Consider the following 27,085-nt stretch of genomic DNA (forward strand, 5'->3'; position numbering starts at 1 on the left):
AACACAGCTAAGGGTAGGTGTGGAGCCATCGTAACCTAGCATTTCTGCAGGGGGTTTTACACTTTTACAAAGAACCTCCACGTCCATTGTCTCAGGGGACTCCAGAGCGGAACCTTAGGGATGAGAAAACTGACAAACAATGTTGCCCAAGGGCGCAAAGCTAGCAACAGGTGAAGCCGGCACATTATTTTAAGAGGACGGTTCTATTTATCAAAATTGAACAGAGAACATTTCTGGAATTGTAATCTAATAGGAAACATGGTTTGATTTTTAAATATCAAACGCAGAGAATCTCTGATGAATACCACTTTGGCAGGAAGTGAGTTTCCCCTGCCTTTTTTTTTTTTTTTTTCCTAATAAGGACTAAAATACCACCACCGGAGGCACCATTTTTTTTTTTTTCTGAACATATTGCAAATCCCACCACTTACATTAATGGCTATTAATCTTTCCAGCTCATCAGCAAAAACCCCACCGTTGATGTAATAATACTAACATGTTTTTGAGGGCTTACCGTGTGTGAGGCGCTGTGGTGAAACATTTCCTGTGTCATCTCCTCTATTTCCTTCCAAGACCCTCTAAGGGAGGCATTGCTCTGATTCTGCTCTCATTTTCCAAAATGGGGAAACTGAGGCTTCGGGAGAGGGTAAGAACTTTAACAAGTTCGCCCAGCTGAGAGGTGGGGCGGCCAGGGATCGAGGCCAGCTTTGTCCTGCTGGAGCGTCTTAGCCATTCAGGAATAAGCTCAAGACATTTCTCTGGTTTCATATCCTGGGAAGCTCCTGAACACTCTGTTAGGAGCCAGGGAGTGTCCTGTGGTTCCTTGTCACTTGAGTGACAAACCCCTGAGCAGCTCAGCCAGCAACCGATCCTCAGGGGAGAGCTGACATTTCCCTCAGCCTGTTCTGTCTGGTTTTTGTCCCTTAGCGCCGGTAAGAGGTCATCGGATTGTGAAAGGGATGTCAACAAAGCAGCTATAGGAAAATACCCTTGGTAGGTAGCAACAGTCTGCGTTTGCTGCACGGGATGTATAAGCCTTCAAACACGGTGCAATCTGTATGCAGGTGAGTCACATGTCTATCCCAAGTGAGTTCATGCGTCAGGGGAAGAAAACGAAGCAGAGATGGGATTCGCAAAGTCTCCCCAAGGCCGTAGATCGAGGCCGACCACAAAGTCGTCGCTGTCAGCCTTACAGCTGTAACAAGGGGGGACCTGCACGGAGCAGGGGCTCGTCTCTGGGGAGAGTCTAGAACGGAAACCTCTCCCAAACTCTGCCAAGCAAGGCAGTGGGAAAAGCGGTTGAATGCGCAGCACGCTCTGGATTCTGGAATCGGAATTATCGGCCAAAGCTTAGATAATCAAATAACTCTACACTTCAAATTCCTCAGGGGCGAGAGGGGCATGATACAGGTGCCTTCTGTGCAGGGTTATCGTGAGGATAGTGAGATAGCGCTGGTGAGATGCTGAGCAAAGCGGCCCGCGCCTTCCCAGGTAACGGCAAATATACGTGCAACGCTCCAGCGAAAAACAAACTCCTTTGGCATAAGCTGTCGGTTTCAAAAAAGAGAGAGGCATCCTGTTGTTATGGGGAAAACATATTAACTGAGCACCTATGCTGCGGTGCTCACAGCACCAGGTTTGGATTAGAGGTTTGGATTACATTGAATCGTGTATTATCGTTCCCAGTTCGTAAGTGAAAATGTGAAAATTCAACTAATTGGCTCAAGGTCAGGTGGGAAAACCACAATTTTAACTCAGGTCCGTCTGACTTTCACGTTTCCGCCTTATGGTATCATGTCTCAGGTGCACATGTTTCAGGCACGAGATACAGAGTTAAGATGTTTCCGCGAGTTCACGCCTTAGCACGACTGAATTTTGCCGCCACCCTGCTTACAGGACTCCAAGTCCACAAAAGTGGGGCATTCAAATGTCTACACAGGTGCCAGACAGGGGTCTCTCACTGCATGTGAGAAAGTTAGCAGGGTCCACTGGATATTGACTCACGGAGAATGCTGAGCCCCGGTGACAGGGAGACAATAGGGAGTAGTGGGGACTGGGGTGAGCTGGCAAGCTGCATCACCGCTCCACCGCGGCCCATTTCGGTCATACGTGCAAGTGGTTTTTGCAAAAATCTTGTGATTTTTTTTGAGAGAAGATAAACATTTAGACTTGCATCTGGAACTACATTACATTTTTTTCATTACGCTTTTTCGTGTGAAAGAATTGTAGATTCGCGCGCAGGTGTAAGGAATAATATAGAGAGCTCCCTGGTGGTCCTTTACCCAGTTTCCCCCAAAGGTAACATCTTGCAATATTATAACGAGGGTTGGCATTGATATAGGCGAGGTACAGAATATTTCCATCCTCGTAAGAATCCCTCGTGTACAAGAGAAGAAAACTACGAACACCGAGTACTCATCACAAATATAAACGCAAAAATCTGTTCTATGGAATCTCTTTCAGGAAACAGAAGAGGAGGGAACATTTCCCAATGTATTTTATGAAGCTAGTGTTACTCGGATATTTTTTTTTTTAATTTTTTTTTCGACGTTTATTTATTTTTGGGACAGAGAGAGACAGAGCATGAACAGGGGAGGGGCAGAGAGAGAGGGAGACACAGAATCGGAAACAGGCTCCAGGCTCTGAGCCATCAGCCCAGAGCCCGACGCGGGGCTCAAACTCACGGACCGCGAGATCGTGACCTGGCTGAAGTCGGACGCTTAACCGACTACGCCACCCAGGCGCCCCATCGGATATTAAAACTAGACAAAACGGTACGAAAAAAGATTTCTCTTACTTAAAAAAAAATTAGTAATTACATTTCCTTAAGAGTTTATAGAGTTGTTAGACCCCCCGATATTCTATAGATATAAACTATGCTGATAACACTCTTCAGCTGCAAACAAGTCTACCTTCCGTCAGAACGAAAGGACAACTTCAAGGCTGTGAGCTTGAAGTTCTGTGGGCTGTGAGCTCACAGAATGGATCCTTGAGACCCAGAGGTCTTAGAACCTAAAATCTGCCCAGCTGGATTGCAAAATGGGTCGGGAGTAGTAACTGCCGTCTTCCTTCCTTTTTTCGTTTTGAGTGGGAATGTCGATAATTTGGTAACTGATGCCTGTCCTATCACTGCGTTTTGGGAGAAGCTGACTTGGTTTCTAGGTCCGTAGATGGAGAGGAATTTTGCTCCAGGCTGGATGTAATTAAGAGTCCTCCCATAACTGTGCAAATGACTGAGATGATGACATTTGGAAATTTGAGTTGATGAGCATTTGGACTTTGCGTTTATGCCGTAATGGATTGAGACTTTTGAGGACCTCACGGTGGGGGTGAATACACTTTGCCTGTGGGCTGGGCATGAATCTTTGGGAGCCAGAGGGCAGACGGGAGCGGGCAGAACAGTCGCTCTTCCGAGAAGTTCACGCCCTCATCCCCAGATCATGTGAATGGATGACCTTTGCCATGGCAAAAGGGACTTTACAGACGTGACTGACCATCTTGAGACGGGGAGATTATCCTGTATTCCCTCGGTGCACCCAAGAAAACCACAAGGGTCCTTGCAAGTGAAAGAGAGGGACAAGAGAGTTACTGTCGGTGTGATGCCATGTGAGAAGGACTGGCATAGACTCCTGGCTTTGAAGACGGGGGGAGGGGTCATGAGCCAAGGAACGAGGGCACAGCCTCAGGAAGGTGGACATAGACTCCTCACTGGTGTCCTCATGAAGTCACACAGTCTTGATGCACCTTGAGTTTAGCCCGATGAGACCCACTTTGGACTTCCGACCTCCAGAACTGTAAGATATTAAATTTGTTTTTTTAAAAAAATTTTTTAATGTTTATTTATTTTTGAGAGAGACAGAGAAAGAATGCGAGTGGGTTAGGGGCAGAGAGAGAGAGGGAGACACAGAATCCAAAGCAGGCTCCAGGCTCCGAGCTGTCAGCACAGAGCCCGACGCGGGGCTCGAACTCACGAGCTGTGAGATCATGACCTGAGCCAAAGTCGGACGCTCAACCGACTGAGCCACCCAGGTGCCCCAAATTTGTTTTGTTTTAAGATAACGAAGTTTGCGATAATTTGTCACGGCAGCAGTAAGAAACTAAGGCAAGTCCATACGCTGAGTTTTAATTTTGATTGCTGTATTTTTCAGTTCTATAACATCCATTTCGTTCTTTTTTGTATCTTCTGTTTCTTTGCTGAGGCTTTCTATCTTTTTTAAACTGTGGGTCTTTTTTTTTTTTTAGTTAAAAATGTTTTTTATTTGAGAAAGAGAAAGAGAATCTCAAGCAGGTTCCACACTCAGCACGGAGCCCAACGTGGGGCTTGATCCCACGATGCTGGGGTCATGACCTGAGCCCAAGTCAAGAGTCAGATGCTCAACCGACTGAGCCACCCAGGCACTGTGAGGGTTTCAAAAAAAAATTTTTTTTAATAAGTTTCAAGCACGTTCACAATTGCTTGTGGAGGAATTTTTATCTTGGGCAGTTTTGAAATCTTTGTCGAGTAAGTCTTACATTTCTGTCATCTCTGTGTTGGCATCTATGGAAGGTCTTTTTTTCATTCCCTTTGAGATCTTCCTGGCTTGGGGGGTGATGGGTGACTTTTGATTGGAACGGGGACATATTTGCATTGTGTTCGGAGGCTCTGGATGTTGTTTAAATCTACTCTTTTCTCTGACCTCTGCTGACACCATCTTGGCGGGAGGTTCGGGCTGCCATCTGGCCACTTTCAGGCAAAGGTGGAAGGCCAGGTTCGGCCAGGCTCACCACTTGGCCTCCATTGACACTCAAGTGGGGGGGGGCGCTCCTTTGAGGAACTGTAGATACGCCTCATTCCTGCCTGATAGGCCCCCCATGAAGGGGGAGGTGAGGGCTGTCTACCAGTCATAGCGGATGAAATGCTGGCTCCCTTCTTGGCCATCTCTGACACCCACCCCAGTTGGGCGGTTGGGGTTAGAGCCTCACAAGAGTGGAAATCAAGGCTTCTCACTAGTGGGTGGGGGTGGGGCCACAGATCTTTTTCTGAGGTGTCTGGCTGGGGTAGAGCAGTTATCGTGTAAACACTTTGCGTCTTCTTGGGCTGTCCTTCTGTCCTTCTGTCATTCAGGCTTCAGAAAGCAGGCTTTTCTTGGAGCTTTTGTTATTTACGCCTGTTACTGGCACGAGCATTTCTGGATTGCAGGTTTCTTTTTTTTTCCAAAAAAAATTTTTAATGTTTTTACTTATTTTTGAAGGAGAGAGAGAGAGAGAGAGAGACAGAGCATGAACGGGGGAGGGGCAGAGAGAGAGGGAGACCCAGAATCGGAAACAGGCTCCAGGCTCTGAGCCATCAGCCCAGAGCCCGACGCGGGGCTCGAACTCATGGACCGTGAGATCGTGACCTGGCTGAAGTCAGACGCTTAACCGACTGCGCCACCCAGGCGCCCCGTCCTCATTTTTTTAATGTTGGTAACCAGTTAAAAGTAACAGTAACAAATTTCGGGAAGGGATGTCAAAGAAAAACCATCCCTTTGGTCCAGGGCTCTCTGGTTGTGATTTCTAAATCTTTGTTAACAGAAGGAAACTGAAGGAATAGAAATGTTTACTTGTGTATGGATGCCTGTGGTGGCGAGGTGTGATCGGCAAAGGGAGGGATGCTAGAAAGATAATTTTGAAGCCTGGAGACCCTGGGGGGAGGGAAGGCCTAGAGGTCAGGAAACTGTAAAACACAGACCCCAGCAGGTGTCTGGAGGGAGAGATCTTGGCTCCTAAGACCTCTCAGTACGTGAAAGTCCCTGTGTTCAAGTTTGCCGGAGCTACTGCCTTGGAATTTTCTCTTTAGTTACCAACTTAAAAAGAAGAATTTTTTTCTGGTTATAAAATTAATACAGTTTCATGTTGAGAAAATGGGAAAACTCAGACAAGGAGAAAGAACGAAATAACCCCCCCCCCCCCCCTCCCCCGCCGGCAAACCTCTTCTTCAGAAACTGCGGTTAATATTTTGGTGTGTTTCCATCCAGCGTTTTAATCTGTCTATCCATCCATCTACATACATAAAATTGTGGCTATTCCCTTGTATACTTTTAACTGTTTTTCACGCCCTTCCCTTGTCACTGAATAATTCGGAAGCCACGCTTTTGATAACGCTATTGGGTTCCGTTATTTGAAACTTTGCAACATTGCTCCCATTGTTGAACGGTTTATTGTTTCTAATTTCTCACCGTTAGAAATAGTGCTGTGATGAGAATGCTTGGCCGTACATCCTCTTCAATCCTAGACGCGGCAAGGCTTGAGCAAAGGGTATTTAAGACTTTTGGATCCTCAGCTGGTTCTCCCAAAAGGCTACCAATTTATATTTCCACCTCCAGGAGTAGACAACGCTTGCCTCACTACAGTCTTGCAGGCACCGAGAATGATCATTTCAAAAATCTTTGCAAATTGGAAAGCAGAACGGTCTCTGGTCATCTAATTTGCATTTATTTTGTTCCTGCTGGTGTTAAACATGTCTTTTTGGCCTTTAAAATTTTTTTCTGATAACGGCTTTTCGTTCCTTGCCATTTTTTTTCCCATTGTAATTTTTCTTCTTGTGGTTCGTCTGTCACATGTGTTACAAGGATATTTTTCTAGTGCACCATTGCCTTTTGATTTGTATGTGATGATACTTGACAGAAAGCAGTTTACAATTTCAAGTCTGTTTGTTTGGGTTATTTATTTATTTATATTTTGTTTTCGAGAGAAGAGAGAACACAAGCAGGGGAGAGGCAGAGAGGGAGAGAGAGAATCTTTTTTTTTTTTTTGGAAGGAGGAAATAAATTCAATTATTTATGTATTAAATAACATTATCTCTACAATGCAAAGCCCAGGCCCAGATGTCTTAGATCAACTATAACATACATTTAATGAGGAATCAATACTCAGGACTCCTAAACATCTAGGAATGCTTTTCACTTAATTCTGTGCGTATATTATACTGTGATACCAAAGCCATACACGGGCGCCACAAGTAAGTATAATTGCAGATCAGTATAACCCAGGAATATAGTCACAGAAATCTTTAATAAAATACTAGTTTAATGGAAGGTCCTGAAGTCACATAAACTTCTCAACAGATACAGGCAACTACCCTTTAAAACCCCACACCGGGGCTCCTGGGTGGCTCAGTCGGTTAAGCGTCCAACTTCAGCTCGGGTCACGATCTCGCGGTCCGTGAGTTCGAGCCCCGCGTCAGGCTCTGGGCTGATGGCTCAGAGCCTGGAGCCTGCTTCCGATTCTGTGTCTCCCTCTCTCTCTGCCCCTCCCCCGTTCATGCTCTGTCTCTCTCTGTCTCAAAAATAAATAAACATTAAAAAAAAAAATTTTAAACCCCACACCCATTTACAATTTTAAAAAGTCTTCAACAAACTAGGAATAGAGAGGAACTAGTTCACCCTGATAAAGGGCATCTCTGAAAAACCTACAAGTGACATCATACTTAACGGAACATCTTAATAGCCAAGTATGTTTTCTGAGAGAGAGGGAATCTTTTTTTTTTTTTTTAATTTTTTTTTTAACGTTTTATTTATTTTTGAGACAGAGAGAGACAGAGCATGAACAGGGGAGGGGCAGAGAGAGAGGGAGACACAGAATCTGAAACAGGCTCCAGGCTCTGAGCTGTCAGCACAGAGCCCGACGCGGGGCTCGAACTCACGGACTGCGAGATCGTGACCTGAGCCGAAGTCGGACGCTTAACCGACTGAGCCACCCAGGCGCCCCGAGAGAGGGAATCTTAAGCAGGCTCCACACTCAGCATGGAGGCTGATGTGGGGCTCAATCCCATGACCCTGGGATCGTGAACTGAGCTGAAATCAAGAGTCGGATGCTTAACCGGTTGAGCCACCCTGGCGCCCCATCGAGTCTGTTATTCTTTTATTTGGATTCCTATCAAGCTTTTGTGCTTAGAAAGTTCTTCTCTATTCGTTCCATTTATCTGCTGCTGTGTAACGAACCACCTCAAAATGTAATGGCTTAAAACAACAGTCGTCTCCCATTTTATAACTTTTGTAGGTCAGGAATTGGGCGGGTTCAGCTGGTGGCTTTTCTGCAATGCCTGATGTTGACAGAAGTCATGGAGTCTCTCTGCTTTGAGAGAAGCCAAGATGGCGTCACCCACATGTCGGGAGCCTTGCGGCATGGCCACAAGGCTGGGCTGAGTAGGGACAGTTCCCTGAATGTTTCCATGTGGCCTGCCCAACATGCCGCTTAGGCGTAGTCAGAATTCTTACATGGCAGCTCAGGGCTCTGAAAGTAAGTGTTCCGGCAAACAAAGCAGAAGCAAGAAAGCCTTTTATGACGTAGCCTTGTATGCCAACTGCTCTGATGGTCAAAGCAGTTTCCACCTGCCCAGATTCAAGTAGGTTTCATGGGCTCTATCATATTGTTTGTGGCCATATTTTCATGTTGCCAGTCTATCCCAGGGTAAGTTACAAGCACACCTACCTTTTCTTCTAGCTGCTTCTCCTTCTTGCTCTGTCTTTTTATAAACACAGAATCCTTAATCCATCTAGAAAATGTTTTTACACAGAATTTACAATGAGGTTCAAATTTGAGTATTTCTCCCTAATAGTAAATGATTTCACTGTAACCCTTTCTGGAATAACCATCTCCTCCCCGATGGCTAACTTTTATGGACACTAGGGCCTGTGTGAATATTCTGTTAGTGGAGGAAAAATAGCCTTGACTTTTCTAGCACTCTTCTCTCTGAGCTAAGAGTAGAACCTCCTAGTTAAGGTCAGCTTTTCAGTCTGAAAAGCACCGGCCACACCACTGACCCTGGGCTGGCCGACAAGCATCGCTCTGGAAGGTCTCTTTTAGCTGGAAGGACTGTTGACCTAACGCAGAGGGGCTGCTACTTTTCAGTCTGCTTTTCACCACGGGAGGCTCTGGGGCTGTGAGCCTTGGGCTGCTGCCCTGGGTGTGTCTGAGGTGCTTTTGTTGTTATAATTCCAAGTATAATAGTTCCTGGGGAAGATTGCTTCTGAGATGAAGTAACTTGATTGCTTCCAGTGGGGAAAAGCATTAGCTCACTTCTATTAATGAACTTGGCCCAGCTGAACAAAGGAGGAACTCCAGTACTATGCGGCCCGGTTCCCCTTCCCCTCCCCCTCCTCCTCCCCCTCCATCCTTAGGTCTTGGCCAACGCTGGCTCCACCCGCCAAGCCTCCACCCTGGAGGGACCTCTGGCCTGGCCCCCAGCTTCCTCACTGACCTCTCTGCATCCTCCTCCCCACCACATAGGAATGTGGGGCTGACCCTTGTGTTACAGCTCTCACAATTCTGTGTTCTTCGCCTGGGCTCTCCCTTTGGTTCGTAACAACCCGCATTGTGGCTGCGGTGGTTGTGGCCGCTCCTGTCCTGACTTTTCTGCTATGCTGCTAGCTTTGTGACCTTATCTTGTTTAATTTCACCCACCCAGTTTGGTGAGGTAGCCACTATTATTCCCATTCTGGAGAGAAGTGGATGGTGGAACAAGGATTTTAACCTCGGTAGTCTGCTTAGTGTTTAGACAATGTAGGAGACTCTCTCTCTTCCCTCATACTAATCTCGATTCCTAACTGTGGACTGGTATTTCCTTGAAAAAAAAAAAAAAAAAGCCACACGCAGCTGATACCAAGGGCCACAGGGGAAGGACACCTGCCTGAGGACATATAATCCTGTCTGGCAGGAACATTTGAAACTCAGCCCTCCTGAAGGTTCACTTGCCTCATTCCTCTGCTTCCTGCCAGCTCATTCTCTCAGACGAGGCACAGCAGAGATGACTACCCTTCAGTTAACTGGCCACCCCCCACCCCCACCTTCTCCGGGGAGTTTTCTGCGTAACTTAATTCTCCAGCTCCGTGGCTCACTTCTTCTTTTTCAAATTCTTTCTTCCAGAGGAAATTTGCTTCTGTGGCTGGAGCCCCCAAATACACCAAGCCCTCCGTGGAGAGAAAGAGGCAGAGGCAGAGAAGGAAGAGGTTTCATAACACAGATACTATAGGTTGCTCATTGCTGAGGAATCTGGGCATTGGATGGCACTTGTCCCGGGTGGAAGGTCCAGCAGCTTGGGGAAGGGCTGGCACCGAGATAGGCAGGAGGCAATGGGGAGGACTTTCCAAGGAGGGTGGGGGGGGGTTGGGGGAACCCAGAGAAGGCTCCCACAGGCTGTGCCCTGTGCTCCCTTTTAGCCCTTCTGAAAATAACAAGATGGAAACCCGAGCTGTCAGCACTGGGGGCCTGCCAGATTCTGGGGTGGGGGGGTATGAACAGGAGAGGAATGGACCAACCCGAAGTTAAGTGAAGGAATAGCGAGTGATCAGTGAATCGGCTACTTGACCATCACATTTTATACTTAATACAAATCTTGGAGAGGAAGACTTAGGCATGTCTTCAGGATCAAATAGTTTCTTGACCTATTTCTTTTGGTCAAAGTCCTTTTTTTTTTTTTTTTTTTCATAAGGGTGAAAAGATTTCAAGCTTTTCCAAAAGCACCTTTATACAGCTTCCAGCAGGGTCTCCAATAAAGTTGTGAATTGTGTTTCCTGCTTATGAAAAGAGTGCTATATCCTCCAGAGAGGGGCATTGGTCAGTCTTGTAACAGAGAGTGAAATCGGGGCCACATATCACCATTTCGACTTTGATACTTCTCTGGAATCAGAATGTGTGTACCATCAGCCCAGGTGACTCAGCACTACAAGAAGGCTTTGTTTTCTTTGCGCTGGTGAGCCTACTTTAATATTTTGCATACACGAAGCTTTTGGTGGAGCCTTTCTATTGCTTCAGCCCACACAGATAAATGACGGTTGGGCCATTCTGAGTTAATGCCTTTGAAAGGGCTTTATATCTTTAATCAGATTGTAGCTCTGGGTAAACAAAATCCTTGTCTTTGGAGAGTTTGATTTTCCCAAGAATGAAATTAGTGTAATTTTATTCATTCTCTCCTTAGAGGTCAATGGGGCAATTTTGTCTGCTGTAGACACGGCTGGTTGCCTATCAGGGGGCTATTTCCCTCTAGCTACCTTGCTCTCAGAATCTTAATTTTGGCTGCCCTCCTCTGAGGGGTTGTGTCCCGTACAGGAACTTGGACTCTCCCCCACCTCCGAGGGTGAGTTTTCATTGGTCTAGGCCAATTGCGGTGGCCTCGCCTCGCCCCACCTCGGGATTGTTGAAGCATGGGTAGATTGTGCCACTTCTGGCCAGTGAGACGTAGGGGACCAGCCCCCCTTCTCTGGAAGGACGCAAGATGGGGGCCTTCTCTTTTTCTCTTTCTGAAGGTGGTTTCTGGCACGTGAGGCCTGACCTACAGCAGATCTGGGGACTGGGGGAGAAAGCTGCAGAATTGTTAAGCTAGATGCACGACGTTCCTATGTCGGTGAACGACCCCGCTCCGAAACTGTCCTACCTCCAAACTGGACATGATGCAAAGTAATAAACATCCTTATCGGGTGGGCCCCGGTGGTTAGATTCTCTATCCTTCGCTGTCCAGAGCATCTTACATAGCCTTTGTTTGGAAAGGGGAAGTTGACGTTGGCCGGGTAAGTCAAAACCAAAAGATGGGAAGGGAAGCAGCCGTGTTTGACTGGTGGTCCTGGCAGATTCGTAATCCTCTGCTAATCCTCGCCAAAGAGTTGGCACCGGTGGGAAAACTATTTCCTGAGGTTGAGCTGGTTCAAAAAGAGAGTACGTCCAAGGCGTAGCAGAGAAGGGTTTTCTCACATCTGACAGGAGGCAGAGGTACTTCCCGCACACCAGGAAGAGAGATGCCAGCCACGTGTTAACTGTTTGTGGTTATTTTGGCACAGACATGATTTCCAGGTGTGACCCTCATCTTGCCAAGTCAGAACCGAGGTGAGGATCTAGCCCTGGGGTGGAGAGTACCTGGTGGTGGGAACGGAGGGGGGCAGGAGCTCTGTATGCCGGGGCAGGGGCGTGCTGATAAGACTATATCCAACACTAGAAAGCAGTGGGAGCTTCCCAAGTTGGAATTTCAAACGTGAGTGAATTCACCACTTAACTGACATTTATCGAGCGCATGGGACCCATCAGGCACCATGCGAGGCGCCGGAGAAAGAACGAAACTCGGTCTTTGTCCCCAAGGAGCATACAGTCTGGTATATAGTCCAGCCCGTGGGCAAGCACGTCTAGCGCCTTCTTGCCTGTCAGCCCCAGTCTTAGTGCTCTGCTAATTTGACATCTCCTCCCTCTGCTAAATGATGGCATCGCTGGTGTGTAAATGCACGCATTCCAGATACTCCTACACACACCCGTACCATTTCCTTGTTATCAGGATTAAAAGATGCCGTAGTTTAAGCCGTGAAGATTTGCCAAGCACCTAACCTGAGCCAGATGGTGTGGGGCATGCAAAAGCGAATGAGAGATCTTATTCTTTTTTTTTTTAACGTTTATTTACTTTTGAGACACAGAGAGAGACAGAGCGCGAGTGGAGAAGGACAGGGAGAGGGAGACGCACAACCTGAAGCAGGCTCCAGGCTCCGAGCTGTCGGCACAGAGCCCGACGCGGGGCTCGAACTCACAAACCGTGAGATCACGCCCCGAGCCTGAAGTCAGACGCTTAACTGACCGAGCCACCCAGGTGCTCCGTGAATGAGATGTAATTGCAGAAACCACAGCTCAGTTGGTGGCGGGTGATTTGCCCCCTGGAAGTCAGAGCGAGCAACGGGGTGACAAGAAAGCAGAATTTGGACGGTGCAGACAGTACCTGCTAGGGGAGTTCAAGTCCTGGCCCCTGGGACACGGGAATAACGTGAGTTCAATTTCCTGCTTTTCCAGGAGCTAACTTTAAAACACCAGTACAGAAATATTGGCCACATCAACTATCCTCCTCTCTGGAGCACTAATTATTATTAAGCATTTCTATGTGCTTCACCTATGATCGTTCACTCTGTGAGGCAGATACGAATATCCTCATTTTACAGATGAGGAGACGGAGCCAGCCAGAGGATAACTTTCCCAAGATCACAGGGTTAGTGTGAGACACGAACGAAGGATCTAGCTACTTATCAGTCTTATCTGCAATAAATCTGCCTACGGGAGAAGTAGGCTCTCAGGCAGGGGAGATTCAGTCACAAGTAGACCGCTAGCCAACGATGGGACAGCAAGTAGGTTAAATTGCCTGCACATTCCCCTGGCACCACCGGGAACCACAGAGCCCCAGTGATGGTGCAGCAGATAGTTGTGCCTGGTACTATGGAAAATGGAGCACTCGGGGAAAACCGTGCTGAACCAGCTTTCTTCTGTCCACACACACCGAGCTGAGCTGAGGTCTGTTGAGGACGTGTGGTTCCGGGACACCTGAATTTGGATCCCATGGAAAGCTACAATGGAAGCAGGGGTAAATTGGGTGCTCAGTTTACACATCTCAGAAGATGCAAGCCATTTTTCGATACCCTTTGTAATGAGTCATCGTAAACTGTTTTGTTTGTTTGTTTGTTTGTTTGTGTTGAGCGCTTGTCAGCCATTGTAGCAAATGATCAGACTCGGGGGTGGGAGGGTCACGGGACTCTCCGGTTTATAGCTGGCCAGGGTACAAGGGACAACGTGGGACCCGAGACCGGCATCTGCAGGGGGAGCAGTTCTGTGGGGATGAGGTCTTCACCTGTGGGATCTGATGCTGTCTCTAGGGAAATAGTGTCAGAATCGGGTTCAGTTGTAGGACACCCAGCTGCTGTTGGAGAATCGCTTGGTTGTGGGGAAAAGCCCCGATACATTTGGAGTACAGAAGTATTCTGTGGGTAGAGAAGGAAACAGTTTTCCCACAGTTTCCCCACGTGACCTACGCTCGATAGAAGTTATGATCTGTCACCTACTAAGACCCGGGTAGCTCTAAAATGAGTAGTTTCTTTAGGTTGTAAGGACATATTTCTGCCCCAGAAATGGGGCTCTCGAGCTCCCCCTGACTCCTGATCTGTGGTCTGTACATTTTTCTTCATTCATGGTACATTTCATACCGTATTCTGCTGATAGGAATTAATTCCCTCCCTCCCCCGCCCCCAACCTAAGTTATCTGTACCCCTCGAGGTCTTAGAGTCCCCTGATTGGAAAAAAAAAAAAATGATTCTTGGCATCCAGGAGGGATCTGAGGTTAAAAAGAAAAGAAAAGAAAAGAAAAAAAAATAGGACGGAAAGCCAGAGAGCAAGGGATAAATTTCTCTTAAACTATTCATTCATTCATTCAACAAGGGTTTATTGAGGTCCTCCCTGGAGTCAAGCTCGGTGCTGGCGTTAGAGACATAGTCAGAAACAAAATTAACGTGGCCTGTGTTCTCAGGGGTTTCCAGGCTACTGAGGGAGGCCAAGAAGGCAACAAAATACTCAATTACAAATCCGAGTAAGTGCTTCAAGGATAAAACGTAGATAATACAAAGGAGACAGAGGGTGAGGGGCAAGCTTCTTATATTTCCGTGGTCAAGGAAGGAGGTCACATTCAAAACAAGACCTGAGGGCTGTGGAATCAGTCCCGGAAAAACTTTCCAGGCAGGGAGACTTCTTCGAAGAGACCCGTGTGTTTAAGAAATTAAGATAAATCCTGTGGCTGGACTATGGAGGTGGGGGGGCAGGGACTGGGTGGGGGAAGGAGAGAAACAGGAAGTAAGATTGGAGAAGTGAGCAGGAGCGTAGGAAAGGTTTTGGATTTTATTCCAAGTGAGGTGAGAAGTCACAGGGGGGACAACGCATCGGGACAACTCCTCCTCCCCGTCTCAGAAACTTGGTGCCATCACTTCCAGGGTGAAGGGAGGACCGTGTCCTTGAAAAGGAAGAAGGGACGAGTATTTGGTTTCCTCTGAAACCTCGGAGCTTTTGAAAGAGTGGTGCCTGCTCTGAATTCTACTGTGTCCGGTGTGGGAGTTAGGATCTCAGGATTAGCACTATTAATATATTCAAATGGCCTTCAAAGGAGAACTTGAAGAATGTTTTCAAAGGAAGTTCTGATGGGAGTAATTGTGAAACCTTCAGATATGACTCATCTTCCATTGAACCGGCCTCTGGAGGCTCAGCCAGAGTGACTCAAAGTAAACACGTATTCACTGAGCTTCTACTCCATGCCCAGCACCACGAAAGATGCCGTGGTGGCTACAAAAGCGTATGAAGTGCTTCCTGTCCTCAAGGACTTTAAACAGTAGGATAGGGGCGCCGGGGTGGCGCAGTCGGTTAAGCGTCCGACTTCAGCCAGGTCACGATCTCGCGGTCCGTGAGTTCGAGCCCCGCGTCAGGCTCCGGGCTGATGGCTCGGAGCCTGGAGCCTGTTTCCGATTCTGTGTCTCCCTCTCTCTCTGCCCCTCCCCCGTTCATGCTCTGTCTCTGTCTGTCCCATAAATAAATAAAAACGTTGAAAAAAGAAAAAAAAATTTTTAAAAATAAAAAATAAAAAATAAACAGTAGGATATTGGGGATGGCAGAAAGAGCGCATTCTAACAATCAGCCACGATGTGGATACCCTCCCCGCTGGCCTTTGTCTGACATAGCACACTGCGTGCAAAGTGGCCAAGGGCTGAGGACACAGAAGAGTTTGTGAACCGTTAGCGAGGCTTGGCCAGGCAAACAGGTGAGCGAGAATATGGAGATTCTCCTCCCCACGGGATTGTTCCAGGACCCCAGGAATAGAGCGGCCGACGGGGATGGCCTGTCCGTGCCTATCCTATGTTTCTATCGTTGGCATCACACTTGTGCAAACGCCGGGGACCCTGGCTGTCATGGTCCTTTCCCAAGCATTCAGTTTCTTTGTAGGGGTGGAGGCCTTTCCCCAATGTCATACCAACCGCGGAAGAGGAAGAAGAACAAGGCCGCACAAAGCCCGTGTAGAGAAAACTTGGGTGCTTCTGAGGTTGTAGGCGGGCGCATTAGAGTTCGGAGTCGGGGCCTGTCACCTTGAGAGAGACATTTGATCTTATTCTGTTCAAATGAGCAAGTTGGACCCAATGAACTCCAGCCAGTGATGTCTCACTCTGACTAGGTGATCCCACTTATCCCGGAAGCAAGAGGCCCCAGGCCCTCCTGGTGGAATGCCATTTTGTCCAATAAAATAGAGCCCGTCAGAAAGATCCCAGCCATCCTGTGTGAGGCCCCTAAGGCTTTGGCCTTGCCTTTAGTTAAAAAAAAAAAAAAAAGAACATGAAAACAAAACAAGCCAATGGTATGTTCCAGAATACCGCTGTCTCACAAATACTTTCCCAGTATCAGTGGGTAATAGTGGAATCTGGAGGCAGGACTCACGGACGGGAGAAGGCCCTGCCTTCCTCCCCTGTGATTTAGGGCTTCATTCCACAGGCATGTGCTGGCGTTTGTTTCGTGCCAGGGCATGGTCACAGACAACAGGCCTTAAATTCTCAGGAGTTAGCACAGCCGTGACACAAGACAGGTTGATTGCCTCAAATGCTCTCTTAATCAGCACTCTCAAACTGCTTCCTTCTTCCTGGGGGGTCAGGTCTCGGGTCAAAGTGTTGACTTGTTGTGTTTCCAACCATTCCCATCGTGGCATGTTGACGACGCCACCCAGAAGAGGGTGCTTTTTGGCTTACGCTGGGGATCTCCCTTAATCGCGTAGCAGACCTGCGGCTACCTGAAGCCTCTCTCCCTTAGGCTTCCCGCTCCAATGCGGTGTCGGCCAAAGGGCTCAGATCTTACTTCCAGGTTCCCACACCACCTACAATGCCAACCCTTCTGGTGCTCACCATAGAGAAAATCAGACCAAAGAGAAATAACGTGTTAACGACAGTTGAGATCTTTCTGATGGGCTCTATTTTATTGGAAAGAATGGCGTTCCACCAAGAGCAGCTAGGGTCCCATGCTTCTAAGACAAGTGGGGCCGTCTAATTCTTCCCCTTCCCCATCAGGAAGGAGAAAACTCAGGAGCTGGTTGTCAACAAGGAAGTGAAGTCATGGTCCAAGGTGCACAGGTATTGGGGTGTTAAGACCATTCCGTAATTCCTTTGAATTACTTACTTACCAATAAGTAATTCCTTAGGATATAGTAAGCAATTCCTTACTAGTCATGTGATATTAAACAAGTTCACCTCTTTGAATCCAAGCTCCCTTATCACTAAAACAGATTTAGCGTCTATATACGGGGCTGTTGAAGAGAATGAAACGAAATAAGGTCCATGGAAGATCTGGGAAAGGGACAAAGTACTACATGGATGTGACCTGGTCCTATTAGACGAGGTGCTAAGGTAGGTGACTGGTGTAATAGTCCCCTTCCTCAACCCAACTCTCATGGCTCCCTCTGTGTGGAATTAGGTGATCGACACATCTATAGATTCTCACTCTAACCACGCACTGCTGACAGCATAGAGCCTTGGGCTTGGAGCTGTCGAAGGGTCTCTTAAAATGGTTGAGATGCGGGGGGCGCCTGGTTGGCTCAGTCGGTTGGGCGTCCGACTTCAGCTCAGGTCACGATCTCGCCGTCTGTGGGTTCGAGCCCCGCGTCGGGCTCTGGGCTGATGGCTCGGAGCCTGGAACCTGCTTCTGATTCTGTGTCTCCCTCTCTCTCTGCCCCTTCCCCGTTCATGCTCTGTCTCTCTCTGCCTCAAAAATAAATAAAAACTTAAAAAAAAAATGGTTGAGATGTGGGACACGGGTAAACTCAAAACTGCAATATGGAAAAAAGAACATTCATATTTAAGTAAATTAAAACACAATGTTTCCTCCAGTTAGTCGACTGTACGACTGTAACACAATGCGACTGTTACCACGTTGTACAGTTGTTTTTGACGTGTGATAAGGGAACATCTTAACGTGTCTGACAGGAAGAAGGAGAGAGCGTCCAAAAGGAAGTTCTCGGAGCCTGTGCGAACCAGGAACAGTCGAGCATCCTATCCATTTTTAACTGTATCGCTAACTGCTCTTTTCACTTCTGCCTCCAGGGTCCCGCAACTTATCCATAGAAGCCACAGAAGATGAGCTCGCTCCAGTTTTATTCAACTCCAAGGTGAGGTATGCTCACCGTTTTGAGGAAGGCCGGTGCTTCAGGAAACTCACTCCCGACCCCTCGTTCCCATCATCCCATCTTGTCCCGTCTTATTTTTGTGGTCTGTGGTATCCATGGGACTCTGGTTATTTGTAGGTATTGATTGAATTGCGAGACGGCTCTTTGGTCAGGTGGGCCCGAGCTGGAGCCCCGAGGTTTTGTGCAGACAGGTGGACGGCATCCCAGGAGGCTGCCATCTTGTCTTTGCCACTGGCTCTCTGACCTCGGTCAAGCGCCTCTCTGCTCTTTTGTCATTTATCTGCGCAATGAGATGTGTCACATCCAGAGAGGGGATGAGTGACGAGACCCAGCTTTCCTGCACTGTGCTTCCGACGCCTCTCCTAAATGACTCTGGGTACACACACATGACACAGGCCCTCAGTAGGTAGACACATCCATAACCTGCTCGGAGGGAAAGGTCAGGCTTCAGCTGACCTTGGCTTGTTCTTTTCTTCCAAGCTGACAAAACATGCGGGGTTTGGAAAGCTGTCTGCTGGACCTGCCTGATGAAGCGTTGCAGAAATGACGTGATTAGAAACAGAACGTAATGAAACTCGGGTCGGAAATGGACAACCAGCTGACATTTATTTTTCCCCAATTAATCATCTCCCTTTTCCCACGGGGTTATCCGTGCCAGGGCTGAGGGAAGGTGGGAGTGCTGAGTTACTGGCACTGCTGGGTGCCTCCCTGCCGACAGCCACGAGCCACATTCTGCCTTGCCGACAGAACAGACTGGCTTCGGGGGTGGGTCGGCATTCTCTCAGGGGAGGACAGGTCCCTACCTAACCCCAGGCGGTGGGAGAATCTGGTCACAGTACTTCTGGTCCTTTTGCCTGTAATTCTGCGCCACAGTTCTGTCCAGCGGGGACATCTGCTAGGGTAGGGGAACCCTCCAGGTAAGTTTTTCTTGTTGTTAACGGGGATGCCTCCGTGTCCGTGTGCCAGTTGAGTATCCGAAGCTTGCAACTGAGGTGGCCATCTGAACAGCACGAGAACAAATGCCTACGAGCTGGGGATGGTGGAGAGAGAACATGGAGAGCACCTGGGCCCGTGGCGACATTTTTAAGCTGCTCATTTACGTGACCTTGGAACTTCTCTGCTTTGGAAACTCTTACCGCGCGCGAAAATACTTGGTCCCTGTCGCTCGGGGCCACGTCTGGCTGGGTTTGCTGTTAGGAAGGCCCACGAGTGGCTGAATGAAGCTGCCTCCTTGGCCCCCATGTATCCCTTCCTGGAGCAAAGGCACCCACAGAGAATATGTCTCAGAGCAGAGCTTCTAAGAGGGGTGGAGTGGGAACAAGGATCCAAAGTGGACTCTGCGCTGTCCGAGCCCTGGGCTCGAACTCGTGAGCCGTGAGATCGTGAACTGAGTCGAAGTCGGACGCTTAACCCGCCGAGCCACCCAGGCGCCCCTCACATCAGAGCTTTTGTCACCAGCCCCCAGAGTAGGGCCGAGGAGAGGAGAGGGAAAGTACATCTCCTGTAAGATTATCTCCTAAAGCTGCCGGCCGGCCAGCTGCCATTTATTTGATTTCCTGCGTCTTTAACTGTGGAAGTCACGCGAAATTCTCATTCGCTTTCCTCCAGTATATTTTTCTTCCAGTCCAGCCCCCATTTTACCGACTTAACCGGTTACATTATCTAGCTCCCCCCACCCTGAGAATGTCCCACACGAGGTAATAATACAAGGTGCCCCACATGATGCCAGCAGGTAGGACACCTACCTCCCGAGGGAGGTGTGTGGGCAGAACTTGCGACAGCTCACGGGCTTATTGTTGTTGTTATCGTTGCAAACGTGGAGGAGGTCCGAGCAGGAGGAAGTACTCTGGGGAGATGTAGCAACTTTCCCTCTTCCACAGCCTGGAAAACCCAGGCAGGTGGTGGGGACAGCAGCCGAGCACAGACCACATTCCTGCCTCAGATAAGGTCTGTGGAGGTGAATTCCCAGGCTGCAGAGGTGACTCCTGAGTCATCGCAGCTGAGAGCCAAGCGACTTGCCCCAAGCCATTGCTCAACACCGGGGACAGTGTCTCATGCCCACCGCGTGTCATCCACCCTGGCAGGCTGCCGTTTCAATTTGACGCACGAGGGCAAACGGGTAGGTTCTTCTGCGTGCGCCCCCGCAACCCCGGGAGGTTCCTTTGTGGTCAAGTCTGAACCCTCATTTTGTGAAGGCCCCCAGAACCTCGGCTCAGGGAAGCCGGGGACTTGGCCTCTCTTGTCCCCTGCAGGATCCCTGGTGCCGAGAGCCGAGTCTGGCACGCGTGTTCGGAATGGCTGACTTTGAAGAGATTGAGTGAGGGATGCTTTGAAGGCCATACCGCAGTAGGAAGGAGAAAGTGCTCTGGGGGCCACCGAGCCGTAGAGAGTTCAGATGGCAGGAATGGGGAGCAGCACCCGGGGCAGGGTCCTGGAGCCCCAGCAACAGAGCCCAGCTCCAGGTAGAAGCTGCCGGAGGGGGCGCGGTGTGGATGGAGGGTGGCTGGCCACGCGAGGTGCTGCTCCAGGACACGGGATCTTGACTGTGCGAGGACTTCTCGGGCCTGGGCCTCTGGTCGCGGCCAGGCGAGGCTCTGGTGGCCCGGATGAGCTCCGTCTCCTTAGCCCGTCCCCCAGGGCTTGGCCGGGAGGACTGAATCTCCATTCCTCCTCGGTGGCCTCTTCCTGTTCAACTACCCCAGCACATTTTTCAGGATGCCCGTCCTCACAGGGAGTGGTTTCCACGTCGCGGAGGAAACGTAGGGAAGCCCCTGAATTTCTCCTGGTGAGAGGCGTTTGGGGGCACCGCTGAGGTAGCTGAGCTGGCCCAGCGCGGTGCGAGGTACTCTCGTTAGGGACCCTCCGCGGGCCCTCCGCACCAGCCCCCTGCTCCCTGGCTGGCTGTGCGGGGCCTCTATAGCCTCTGCCCTCTCTCTCTCCATCAGCAACAGCCTGGCCTCTCTCCTCCTGGGTCCAAGAACCTCTTAAATTCTTGGGTTCTACTCCACCTGATCCTTCAGATACCTTACTTCTCAAATGATAGCCACCAGGGGAGGCAACACTTAAGCTAAAGCCTCTCGGCTGCTGATCTCAGCTGACACTGTCTAGGCAGGGGGCACAGTGTGGGACACGCAGGCCCGGGGCTCAGTCGAGCTGGGCCCCGCCCCTGCTGTGCCTTTACCGGCCGTGGGGCCCCGGACAATCCTGGCAACATCGGTGGGCCGTAGCCTTCTCCTCCTTATCATAGAAGAGGCCAACGATGGAAACTCAGGGGGTCGTTCTGAGGATTCACAGAGATGATGTCGATAAAACACCTAACCCGGGGCTTGGTGTGGAACCAGCAATGAATACGTGTTGACAATTTCTATTTCTGCATTTTCTTCTCATTCTTCCTTTTAACTCTTGCCACGCTGGACAAGTGACTTTACCTCCTCACAGGACGGATGTCTTCGTGGGGTGAGGACGAGAAGGGTGGGGCAGAGACAGTCTTCGGTTTTATGTTTTTAAGTTATCAGGCCAAAAACCAGTGCCACTGCTCACGGATGAGCGGGCATCCCACGTGCTATGGGGCTTCTGAAGCATGTCGGCAAGTTCTCGACACTCCTTCCCGAAAAGGAGGGGTCTAATTCATTTCCCTTCATTCTGGGCTGGCATTGGTGGTGGTGTGTGCCTCTTTAAGTTCATTTACTTATTTTTGAGAGAGAGAAACACAGCACGCGAGCAGGGGAGGGGCGGAGAGAGAGAGGGAGAGGGAGAGGGAGAATCGCGAGCAGGCTCCGCGCTGTCGGCGTAGAGCCCCAGGCAGGGCCTCGAGATCACCAACCTGAAGATCGCGGCTCGAGCTGAACCAACCAAGAGTCGGAGGCTCAACCGACTGAGCCACCCAGGTGCCCAGTAGTGATGTGCTGCTCACGACTAGAAGGCGGTGGAAGTGATGCTGTGTGACCGTCGGGGCCAGGCTAGTCGAGCTGATACCTCTTTCTCCCTCTCAGGGCATGTGCCTTGGGACTCCTGATCCATCGTGGAAGAAAGCCGGTGACCCCGGAGGGGCCCAGCCCCGGCTGGTGCCTGGCGTGTGAGCGAGGAAGGAACCCAGCTCAGGCCAGCAGCTGACCGCAATCTCACGAGAGACTCTAGGTCAGCTGGCCCACTCTCAAATTCCTGACCCACACAACCCGTGAGCGCTAACGAACAACTGTTGCTGTCTTAAGCCACTGAGTTTGGGGCTGATTTATTATGCCCTCACAGGTGACAGATACAAATGTCACCGAGTACTAGCCCTGTGGGATAGGCACTTGTGACCTCAGTTTACAAATGAGGAAACGGAGGTGTTAGAACTTACGGAGCAGGTAAGACACCACGAGGAGATGCGGCTGTGGGACCCAAATGTGTGTCCGTGGGACTCCAGAGCCCGCGCTCCATCCTCCGCACTGGGGGCTGCCTCATCTGATCCCAGAAGAGGTTGAAAAAAATGGGTCAAAATACCTTCTTCCGGACCCGCTCTACAAATCTGCCAACGCCCTAGAGTTAAGCACGCACGCTCACGCTGTATTTGGAAGATCACCACTGGCTCGACCCACGCGTGGCTGGTTGTAGGTCGCTGGCAGCGTGAATGTTCTGGAAGGTTCAGAGCAGTGCTGGGCTCGCAGGGAGCCAAGGGCAGGGTGCCAGTTGGAGGGATGTTTAGCCACCCCGAGGGCCCCGGTTGCCCTGGTGAGGCCTGTGGACAGCGGTGAATCCCGAGCTCGGGGTCCGTGAGGAAGAGCCATGTGGCGGGTGGTGAAAAATGGTGGAGGCAGACAGAACAAACAAGGCCAAGCAGTGGGAGGACAGCTGAGCAGGCAGTGAGGGTGGCAGGCAGTGACAGAAGTTCTAGAGAACAATGAGGAAAATATTCGTGGAGACAATCGATGAATGTTCCCTAGAGATGCACAGTAAGGGCTCCCTGCCGCTGAGGGGAAGTGACTGCTGTGATAGGGGCCCCACGGGCCAGTTTAGAATCCCCGTCTTACTCTGGACACGGCTGCTGCACACAGGGTTCTGGAAGGCAGGGGCAGGACGTTCAGGTCAACGTCTATCAAGCGCCTTTTGTGGGCCAGGGACCAGCCAGTGATGGGACATCTGTAATATAAATAGGACATAAACGTATCATGTGCCCCACAGGGGCTTGAGGTCTGCAGGGGAACACTGTTTTAAGACCTACTGTGTGCCTGGTCTTCTATTTCCTGGTTACTCATGTTATCTTATTTAATCTTGACACGAATTCGATCAAACAGGCCTCACGACCTTTGTGAGAAGCTGAGTTGAAACAACATGCCCAGTGCTTAGCTTTTAACTCATTCTGATTCTTTTTTTTTTTAAATGTTTATTTGTTTTTGAGAGAGAGAGAGAGAGAGAGAGAGAGAGAGAGAGCCAGAGCATGAGTGGAGGAGGGGCAGACAGAGAGGGAGACACGGAATCCGAAGCGGGCTCCAGGCTCCGAGCGGTCAGCCTGGAGCCTGACACGGGGCTCGAACCCACGAACCAAGAGATCGCGACCTGAGCTGAAGTTCGACGCTCAGCTGACGAAGTGACTCAGGCGCCCCAAACTAATTCTGATTCTGAGGCCCCTGGTCGGTCCACTACAGAGCCTGGCCCTGGGAAGAAAGAGGTCGGTGCTGCCTGGAAGGGACCTGGGGGTGGGGGTGGGGGGCAGGGAGACTTCTCAGAAGGGTTAGACCCGCTGCGGACCGGGGATGCCGTTAGTATTTAAAGCCCAGCGCCCAGGCAGCAGGACGGCACGTGAGGGAGGACGTGGGGCGAGGCCGCCGGGGAGGCCGCACAAGGAGGCCGGGGCCAGACTGGGAGGCGCTCTGTGCCTCTCACTACAGGATCCGGACTCATCCACAGCAGGAAGCACCCCAGTTTTCAAACGGGGAAGTGCCTGGATGGAATTCGCCTTAAATTTAGGGCGCTTGAGGTCGCCCTGGTGGCTCTGCGGAGCACCCTCAAGAGGGCCCGGACATTTGCACTTGGGTGTCACCCTGACCCCTGAGTTTCACAGTTCTCGGTCTCCTGCCAGGCCCCAACCTGGTGAACGGATCCCAGCATTCCTCTGCTCAAAACCCTGCCGTGGTTCATACAGACCTCTCATTTCCTGAAAATGGCTCGCAGTTTGCCCGACCCCCCCCCCGCCCCGCCCCACCCCTGTGTCCTCTCTGAGGTTTCACCCCTCACCCTTCCCTTCGGTCCTGCTGCCCCACCCCGCTGGGCTGGCCTCCTGTCACCCACCCCTCCAGGCACACCACCCTGCAGGCCCTTCCTGTCCCCCCCCGCCTCCCTGCAGCCAGTCCCTCAGCGAGTCTGGAGGGGGGTTGTTCTCGAGCGCCCGGACCAGTACCTGACTTGTGGCTGTCTTGCTTGCGGCATCCTTGGCCATTTTTATCTGACTTGGTCACAAAGGGCAGTCACTGATTAAGTGGGTAGCTGAACCGGGGTGGGGGGTGCAGCCTGGAGAGGAGAAACTGGTCCGGTGGGGTTCAGCTGTGCACCCTGGCCTCGGAGACACAGGAGTCCACGGCCACCCGCACAGCATCAGACAGGAGTGCCCCTGTCCCCACCTTCGTCCGCACCCATTTCCTCTGCCTTAGTTTCTCACAGTGTATGTGGCTGCTCCCCGCCCCCCACCTTCTGGCTCCTACAACTGCCCTCTCTCTGTCTTTCTCTCTCCTCTGAGCAAGGTCACGGCCATCACAATGCCAACTGTTTTCCGTTAAATTCCAATCTCACGCGCTAGCCATAAACGTTTCGGGTTTTTTGTCCCCCTCCTTGGTACTGACACTGCACAGGTCAAGGTCGCCAGCACCTTCCATCCTGCCCTATGCAGTGACCACTATTCTGTCCTTATTTTGTTTGACCTTGTGGCGGCTTCCCACACGGTGGTCCCCCTTGATAAACTGGGTTCCTTTGCTTCCTGTAAATGCACTCACGGGTTTTTTCCCCTAAACATTGGCTACTCCTCTTCATCGCCCTTTCAGGATCCCTCGGCCTCCCCCATTAGCGGCTCCCCTGGGACCGACCCAACCCTCTCCCCACCTCTTCTCCACCAACGCTTCTTACCTACTTCGAGTTTGGGTCTCCAAAAATCATCTCCATGCTTTTAACTCCCTGTCCACACCACCCATCTCCAGAGCAGTTTATCTAGCTTCCTTTTGACCTGGCTCCTTGGTTGTTTAATAAATATTCCAGACTTTTCATAGGCACCTCACCTTTGCCGCCGGGACCTGGTCTTTCCCTGTTTGGCCCCCGCCCGCGGCGGGGGCCCCCGCATCAGGCATGGTCTCTACCGGGCCGAGGTGAAGGAGCCCCAGACTCAGGCATTACTCTTGCTTGTTCTCGTCATCCCTCCCCCAGTGTCCAGTCGGGCTGGCGCCACCTCTGAGCTGTGTCCCGGGTGTGTCCGCTTCTCCCATCGCCACGGCGGTGGCCACCCTGACCCGGCTTTCGCCATCTCTGCTGGGTCGCTGCGATGCAGGTCGAAACTGGGATCCTGCTTCTTCCTTGGGTCCGTCTGGAATCTAGCCTTTCCAGAGCGGCTGAAAGGTCTTCCCCAGATTCCAGTCCAGCCCCACCATTCACTGCGTAAAAACACACCCGTGGCTGTCAATCGCATGACGAATAAAATACAGACTCATTGGCATGGCCTACGGGGCCCACGTGAGCTGTCCCCACCTCTCCGTGACCTCACGTCCCTGCCCACGCCCCCCGGGACCCTGCTCCAGCCATTCTGGCCTTGGTGCCCTTCCTCACACAGATCCAGGTTTGGTCCGGCAGGAAGGCTTTTCCTCTCGTGGTCCGGCTTCCAGATGGGCCGACCGTTGACTTGTTTTCAGCCTTCAGACGGCAGCCTCGTCGTCACCTCCCTTGGGGAAGCTTCCCTCACACTCTGACTGAAGCGGCCCACCTCCTACTTTATTTTTATAAATTTTGTGACCAACAACTGTGTTATCTCCATTCTGAGGCACCTAGCTGAGCTCTTTTCACTTTTTTCTGACGCTTGCCTTATTTTCTCCGCTCCTTATACTTTTCACTTTCAAGTTTATGCTCAGCTTAGCATCATCTGTGGGATTCCCGGGAGGTCTGTGTTGAATAACTGTCCCTCCAGATATGGTTTCTTTTAGCATCTGCTACGAGCTTGAGTTTGCCATCCATGTGGGGCCATTTTATGTTCACTTTCTCTTTTGGAGTTTCTGAAACGATACAGACAGGGTAAACATGCGTCCCAAATCCACATGAGGTTGGGGTTATGAATTCTCAGAGGAGACTTTTTTTCCCTCAAAGGACCCTAGATGACATGTGCAAGTATTGTTTTATGCCTCCTCTGTTGGTAGGTAGATTTCTTTTTTCTTGCTCTTCTCCACTGAGCATAGAATTTCAATGTTCCTGGATTTATGCAGGAGTCTTGGATTCATCATCACTCCACCTTGTGTGGCTCAAGAGATCATTGTCTCCTGTTCCCATGTGGTTTTGCCTTGGACAAAGAGAACAAAAGTTGATCCTGGAACAGCCTTATCTTCAGCCACTCTCTGGGGGAGTTTCCTTATTTACATGCAAGGTCAGCTATAGATCTGAGAGCCTTGATATTTTTGACCCAGCATTTTATGTGGCTTTGATGGGAAGGTTTACATGTTATCAGCCTACCATATTTTGAGATAGAAGTCCCTCATTTTTATTTAACTCTGTATTAGTTAATGCTTTATATGTTGATGTCCCAATTATTGATAATAATCTTAACTCTTTAGAGAACTTTAAAGCTCAGAAATCCTTTTCATATCTATTCTCCTAGTAGGAATCACTGGCTTCCTTGTATAGTCAAGGAAGCCATGCTCGGAGTGAAGCGACTTGGCTAACAATGACCACTGTTTTTTGAAACCTACTCTGCGTCAGGCGCTATAAATAGATTATGGCAAAGGCTTACGGCGGACCCATGAAATGGGCATTATTTTCTGCGTCTTGTGGTTGAGAAAACTCGGCGTCCGAATGCTATCGTAATTGGTCTGAGGTCCCATGGCTTGTGACGTAGTGGCCTGCCAGAGTCCATTCTCTTCCCAGTGCTGTCTCTGTTCGTTCTCCAAGCTACTGTCCTAGATGTGG

At 50.1% G+C, this 27,085-nt stretch overlaps 1 long non-coding RNA gene across 3 annotated transcripts in view; it reads left to right on the forward strand.

Moving 5' to 3' along the window:
• LOC121015057 (uncharacterized) overlaps positions 1-27,085 on the forward strand; it is a 44,168-nt gene that overhangs the window by 16,020 nt on the left and 1,063 nt on the right. The window contains exons 1-3 of one of the 3 annotated variants that reach the window (XR_005783586.1): positions 2,750-2,774; positions 17,871-17,935; positions 26,389-26,546. This is a non-coding gene — a long non-coding RNA (uncharacterized LOC121015057). Of the gene's footprint in view, positions 1-2,749; positions 2,775-16,236; positions 16,905-17,870; positions 17,936-26,388; positions 26,547-27,085 lie in introns of those variants that run through there. The other 2 variants (XR_005783585.1, XR_005783584.1) reach the window with 2 other exon arrangements.

This window comes from Herpailurus yagouaroundi, unplaced genomic scaffold (genome assembly GCF_014898765.1).
Source record: "Herpailurus yagouaroundi ecotype Mexico unplaced genomic scaffold, PumYag 205, whole genome shotgun sequence".
In the NCBI taxonomy this organism is placed as follows: Eukaryota; Metazoa; Chordata; class Mammalia; order Carnivora; family Felidae; genus Herpailurus; species Herpailurus yagouaroundi.